Below are 7,870 nucleotides of genomic sequence, written 5' to 3'. Positions count from 1 at the left end.
TTTGCAAACCTTTCACAGAATTTGGCATTTGTAAAACCAAAGATGATATCATCAACATATATCTGTACCAAAAGTAAGTCCTTTCCATGGTTGAGGTAGACCAGTGTTTTATCAATTGTGCCTCTGTTAAATCTACTTTCCAGAAGGAATTGATCTAAAGTCTCATATCATGCTCTTGGAGCTTGCTTAAGGCCATAAAGTGCTTTATCAAGTCTGTAGACATGATTAGGAAATTTTGGATCTACAAATCTTGGAAGTTGTTCAACATATACCTCTTCTTCCAATTCTCCATTGAGAAAAGCACTTTTCACATCCATTTGAAAGACTTTAAACTTTTTGTGAGCAGCATAAGCCAAAAAGATTCTTATGTCTTCCAATCTAGCAACTGGAGCAAATGTTTCATCATAATCAATACCCTCCTGTTGAGAGTAACCTTTAGCAACCAACCTTGCTTTGTTTCTTGTAATTATGCCATCACTGTAAGTTTTGTTTCTGAACACCCATTTTGTGCCAATAATTGATCTGTTCTTTGGTCTTGGCACTAGGGTCCAGACTTTATTTCTTTCAAATTCATTTAACTCTTCCTGCATTGCTTGCACCCAATCACTGTAAGCATGTTCAGTCTGAGATAGAAAGGAATGATAGATACATTCATTTGATGTTGCAGTTCTAGTTCTGACACCTGCTTCAGGATCTCCAATTATTAAGTCAGGTGTATGTGCTTTAGTCCACTTCCTTGCAGATGGAAGTTGTGCTCTAGAACTGGATCCTCCCCCATGATCCATGCTGTCTCCATCAGTATTTTCTGATGTTCCCCTGTAGTTATGCTCTCTGAGACTTCAGAATTTGAGTTGGATCCTTCAGGAATTGAAGAATCAGAGTTTCCAGAATTATCAGAATTTGGCTCATCAGAACTTGAAGAGCCAGTGACAGGTTCCGATGTTTCTTGAGAGTCTTAAGTTGTGGTAGGATATTCAGCTTGCTCCCCCTGAACATGTGCATTTTCCCTTGGAGTAGTTACCACAGTTTCAATGACATCAGAATTTAATCCGTCAGAATTTACAGGATCAGGATTTAAGCCATCAGAATTTACAGAATCAGAATTTAAATCTTTATTTTCAAATCTCAGCTGATCATGATCATTGAAATCTTCAAGTCCAGTAATCTTTTTATCATCAAAAGATACATTGATAGATTCCATGACAACCCTTATTCATAAATTGTAGACTCTGAATGCTTTTGTGGAAAGTGGATATCCAACAAAAATTTCTTCATCAGCTTTTAGATCAAATTTTGGCAGCTGTTCAGGATGAGTCTTAAGAACAAAACACTTAAATCCAAATACATGAAAGTATTTCAGATTTGGCTTCTTTTTCTTCACCATCTCATATGGTATTTTTCCATGCTTGTTTATGAGTGTAGCATTCTGTGTAAAACAAGTAGTCTACACAGCTTCAACCCAAAAGTAGGTTGGCTGCTTTGCTTCATCAAGCATAGTTCATGTAGCTTCAATGAGAGTCATGTTCTTTCTTTCTACAACTCCATTTCGCTGTGGAGTTCCAGGTGCAGAGAATTCCTGCTTTATTCCACGCTCTTTGCAGAACTCTTCCATGATTGAATTCTTGAATTTAGTGTCATTATCACTTCTTATTATTTTAACAGAATCTTTGACCAACTTATCCAGCTGTCTGACATGACCAACTTATCCAGCTGTCTGACATGATCAGTTTCATTCTTCTTGTGCAAGAAGTACATCCAAGTGTATCTTGTGAACTCGTCCACTATAACCATAGCATATTTCTTCTTTGCAATTGACATGACATTGACTGGACCAAATAGATCAACATGCAGTAAGTGATAAGGCTCAAAAATTGAGGATTCAGTTTTGCTCTTGAATGAAGATTTTCTTTGTTTTGCCTTGTGACATAAATCACAAAGGTCATCAGGAGAAAATACTGATTTTGGAAGTCCTCTCACAAGATCTTTCTTTACTAGCTCATTTATGTTGTTGAAATTTAAATGAGAGAGTCTCTTGTGCCAATTCCAGCTTTCTTCAATTGATGTTCTACTTAACAGACAGATTGCAGAGCCATCAGAGTTTGTTGAAAGTCTTACTTCATATATGTTACCATGCCTATAACCTTTCAGAACTACTTTGCCTGTAGAATTACTTACAACTTCACAGTGTTCTTCAAAGAAATCCACATGATAACCTCTGTCACAGATTTGACTCACACTTAGCAGATTATGTTTAAGTCCTGAGACAAGAGCTACTGATTCAATGATGACATTCCCAAGATAGATATTGCCATATCCCAGAGTTTTTCACATGTTACCATCTCCATAAGAAACTCTTGGGCCAGATTTCTCCACAAAGTCTGATAGCAGGGCTTTATTTCCAATCATATGTCCTGAACATCCACTATCAAGAACTAGGATGTTTTTCCTATTGCCCTGCAATCACAAATACCATTATTAGTTAGTTTTAAGGACCCGGACTTGCTTGGATCCTTTTGCCTTTTTAATTTTGTTAGCATTTGCAGCGGATTTAATTTCAGAGTTTATGCTAACATGCTGTTTATCAGACTTTATTTCAGACTTTGCATCAGAATTTACACTAGAAGGAATTACACTAACTTTCTTCAAAGAAGGTTTTATTTAATAATAATCATAGTACAAACTATGATATTCCTTACAAGTATAAATGGAATGCCATGAACTACCACAATAAAAACAAGGATTTTGTGGTTTAAACCTAACAGACTGACTCTTAACTCCTGATTTAGGAGGTAAAGAGTTTATATCTTTATTTTTACTGCAAAAAGAAGCAAGATGGTTAGAGTTTCCACCGTTGTAACATTTCTTTATAGGAGCATTAGGAACATGCATATAATTATTACTTTTATTCACACCTTCCTTTCCATTCCTATTTTTCTAGCTTCATTTATCTTGTTCACATTTCTAATCTCTTTCAGCTTATGCTTAAGCTGCTTCTTAGTCATTAAGCCTAAGTTTATTTCAGCTAGTTTATCCTGTTTTAATTTGTCAGAAGTTGTCTTTTCTTTTACTTCTGTCTTAGAATCTTTCATCTTTTCAGAATCAGACATAACAGTTTTTGCTACAAATTTAACAGGATTTAGCTTTGGCTTACCAGTCTGTTTAACAACAACTGGCTCAATTTGTACAGTTCTTTTCTCACTTTTATCGTCTCCATAACCTAAGCCCTCTTTCCAGTTTCCACTACCTAGTAAATTCTGAGTTGTTCTACCAGAGTTAGTCCAAGTTTTGATGATCTCTCTTTCCTTTTCTAAATCAGTTTTTAGAGATTCATTTAATTTTAGCACTTCATCTCTAACATACAAAGCCTCATCTCTTTCGTTCTTAGTTTGATGAAGAAAAACTAACTCCTTTTCTAAATAGTCATTTTTATTTTTAAGAGCAAGATTTTCAGATGTTAATCTTTCACATGTTAAAGTCTGATCTCTAAAACTAATGAACATGGTTTTAAGGTATAATCTCAACTCAGTAATACCATCAGTATGAAAAGCAAAGGTTGTTTGAGGTACCTTCAATTCAGCAGTGTCAGTACTGCTATCAGTATTTGCCATCAAGGCATAGTTCACCTCATCTTCAGAATCTGAAGTGTTTGTCCAGCTTTTCTTCTTTGTGACAAGTGCCTTGCCTTTATCACTTTTTCCTTTCTTGCAGTCAGGAGATATGTGGCATCTTTCACCACAATAGTAGCATTTGACATTTGAGTTGTCTCCTCTGTCAGACTTTCCTCCTTTGCCTTCAGATTTTCTGAACCCTTTCTTATCAGAACTTCCACCTTTCCTGGAAAACTTCTTGCCCTTTCTGAATTTCTTGTAGGCTATCTTTGTGATACCCTTCACTATAAGAGCACACAGTTGTATCATCTCTGCATCAACATCAACTTCAGATAAACTTTTAGTTTATGAATCATCATCATCAGAATATGATGATTCTGAATCAGACTTTATGATGAGAGCCTTTCCTTTGCCCTTCTTTGAGACAACAACTTTAGGAGACTCCTCATCAGCTTTAAGAGCAACTGTCCTTGACTTTCTTCCATGCCTCTTGCTCCTTTGATCCATCTCAAGTTCATAAGTCATAAGCATACCATAAATTTCATCAAGAGTAGTTTCAGTAAGGTCATAGTTGTCTCTTATGGTAGTAGACTTCAAATCCCAATTTTCAGGAAGAGCTAACAGGAATTTTAGATTTGAATCTTCAAGATCATATTCCTTGTCCACCAGTAACAGATCATTTAAGAGGTTGACAAACTTGTCATATAAATAAGTTAATGACTCATCAGCTTTTGAGTCAAAGTGCTCATACTCTTGAGTGAGTATAATCCTCCTGTTCTTTTTGATTGCATCAGATTTCGGGCATCTTGTCTCCAAAGCATCCCATATCTCCTTTGTAGTCTTGCATCCAATTACCCTGTTTGACATGACATTATCAATTGCACTATACAGCAAATGCCTTACCCTTGCATCCTTGGCAATAGATGAGATATCTTCAGGTGTGTATTCGCCTCTCTCCTTTGGTATGGTCTTTGTTGGTTAATCAACAACTGCAACAGAGAGCTTGGTAGGCTTATATGGTCCTTCATTAATTCTGTCAAGGTATTCTGGATCTGTAGCTTCCAGAAACATATCCATCTTCACTTTCCATATGGGATACTCAGATGGTCTCAGTATGGGAACCCTAATAGTCTCATATCGACTGTGGGTTTGAGTGTTCTGAGTTTCTTGAGTTTTGGTGGGTTTAGTTGGGGTTTGTGTTTCTTCAGACATGATTGTTATTTGGATCTTTACTGTATGTGTGTTAACAGAAAAGCTCTGATACCACTTGTTAGGTCACATAACATTATAGAAGGGGGTTGAATATAGTGTTTATACAATCAAATCGATTTCAACACAAGTACGTAACAAAGATCAAGTATATTCAAATAAACTCTATTACAATAGAACTGTTGTTCTCTCTCAGTGATGAACAATATCACTAAGAGCTGCTAGGTTACAATTAATAATATTCTCGATAATGATAACACATCTAGTGTAAACCCTAAGCTGTGTTTATATAGTACACAATTACAAGATATCTTCTAATTGATATAGAATATAATTCTATCTCCTAAAATATATCAATCAGATATCTTCTACAAGTCTTCTAGTCCTCTAACTCTTCATGCATATCTTCTTTTGTTTTAGTCCAGATCTTCTCCTGTAAATCAGCCGCATTCCTTATCTGAAGTCTTCCCGCACTTAAGTCCTAATATATATCTTCTAACACCTTAAGTTCTGATAGTAAGTTCTGACTTCAGTAAGTTCTGATTTCCAGTAAGTCCTGATAAGTCATGTTGTTAAGTTCAGAAAACTGAACACAAATCAGATTAGACATGACATCTCAAATATATCTAACATCTCACATGTTCTCTCTTTTCTTGCATCAAGGTCTCACCTTGGCTCCCCACCCTCACCTTCACCATCTAAGGTGGGCTCCTCACACTCACTTTTGCCAGTCCTGAAGAAATCTCCTTTTTCCTGGGAGCAACCTAGACTCTCACTCAAGTCACTACCTTACCTCAATCCTAATAGTGATTGCACAATTACTAAGTCATCTGCAGTTGTAACTATAGTTGAACTTTGGAGTTGTGCAGAGACACCCGACGGATGAGAAATATTCATCGGGTTAGTAATTTGACTATCCGACGGATGACTGCAGTTAGGAACATCCGTCGGGATACAATCACTACTAGACGAATGAACAATATCCATCGAGTGAGTAGAAATGAATGAATGTGGAGTGGAGACTATTGTAGACTCTGTGCATATTGATGAAGGTTTTGGCACAGATGTCTCAACAGTCTCAGAAAGAAATGGCAAGTGAGCCAACAAATTATCTTGAAGATGATGCTCACTTGCATGGATTTTTGGCTTCTCCAACAGAGTTAAAGATGGAGAATGTGGTTGAGATGTTTGAATCATGTCAACATCCAAAGAGTGTGTGGGAGAATTTGATGTTTGAGGTGTGTCAATTTGTACAGATTTTGGCTGTGACTCCACATTTTTTGGAGCCACGTCAATTTGACTTTGAGATGGTGCAGTGACTGGGTCTTTAGCTCCAGTTTGCATTGTGTGTGTACCCTGTGCATCCCCAAGGGTTTTAGGTTTCTTCTTTCTTGTGTAAGTTTGTGGTGAACTTGTGTCCCTACCCCTTTTATTATGTGCTCCTGGTTGAGAGCTTGTTTCAATAGTTACATCCTTTTGGGAGGATGAAACTAGAATTGAGCTTTTGTCCTTATTAACAACCACAGTTTGTTGGGAAACTGTGGTGTGGCTTGGTTTGGGTACACTATGCTCACCATCCTTATTCTTAGGGCTTCTTTGATTTTCACCCTGTCCCTCACCTATCTTTTCCACCTTCACACTCCCCTCTTTGTGTTTAGTGGATTTTACAACTGGCATCTTTTGAGAGACACCAGAGGGGGCTTTCTTTGTCTTTATTTTTGAAACTTTGGTTTTGGTAGCTTGGGTAGGCATCTGTCTGGTCATTGACACAGATGCCACTACTACACTAGAAGGCAAAGAAATGTTTGAGGTTGGAAGAGTAGAGATAGTTGAAATTACCTCACTTACCTGAGGTGCCTCCATTACTGGAAAGTAGAAGAGTGGAACCCCTTTATGGTGATATGCTCTATTAAGATCTGCAATAATTCTTCTTTCTTGAACCCAACAATTTAACTTGTTGGATGGGTTCTCAATCACAATGTCCTCAGAGAGGTGGTTAGTAAGCATCATGAAAAATCTAGCATAATACACACGCTTACCCCTCTTATTGAGCTCCCCTAACTTAAACCCCAACTCAAACAAGAGTAGATCACTAAAATTGAAGTATTTATCAGTTACAAGCATGTAAAGCATGTTGAGCATGGAGATATTAACAGAATCAAAATTGCTAATTTTACCAGAAAATACTTTAGTAACTACATCACACAGGTAACTCCATTCTTTCCTAAGACCCAATCTCCTAATTTTACTTAATTTAGAGATGGTGAGTGCATAACCTATGGAGTTTAACATGTTAACAATATCAGTGTCTATGTGTGGAGTGGTGACAGTATTATCAGGAATCTTAAAGCATGCTTTAACAATGTCACTATTAACACAGAATTCCTTACCTTTAATAGTGAAAGTGATGGTCTTGTAAGTTGTATTGTATACTGCAGTTGTCCATATCTCCTCCACAACCTCACACTAGATAGTGAGAGACTCTAGCATGGCATAGTTGAGTTTACAGCCTTGCACAAAATCCATCATTTTGTGGCAGTCGTCAGAGAGTTGAATCCTCTTGTTCACTAGAGCTGTGAAATTATTCTTCTCATAGATAAAGCCAGTTTGAGACATGATTTTGATGACTGGTGCCATTGTTAGAGAGTAAAAATTGCACAGAGAGAGAGGGTAATTACTTTTGAGAAAGAAAGAAGTTAGAGCAGATGAATTGAGAAAGATAAATGAAAAGTAATGAAAGTGAATTTTGCTTTTATACTCTCTCAAAAATAAACTGACAAAAGTAATAAAGAACCAATCAAATTTGCCCAAAATAGCCATTTAAATTAAAATAAACTGTCAAAATTCTATCAACCATTCGTAGAAATATACTTACAGACTGTAAGTAAACTCGATGGATGATGTTCAGAGAATTAACGGCCATGTTTTGGACAACTCGACGGATGAGGATAAAACATTTGATCCGTCGGGTTATTATAATAATCCAGAAAAATAATTGAATTTTAGATATTCTATTCCAACGGATGATCAAACTCGATGGATAATGATCATCC

Source organism: Apium graveolens, chromosome 3 (genome assembly GCF_009905375.1).
Source record: "Apium graveolens cultivar Ventura chromosome 3, ASM990537v1, whole genome shotgun sequence".
In the NCBI taxonomy this organism is placed as follows: Eukaryota; Viridiplantae; Streptophyta; class Magnoliopsida; order Apiales; family Apiaceae; genus Apium; species Apium graveolens.
This window is presented reverse-complemented; position numbering follows the sequence as displayed.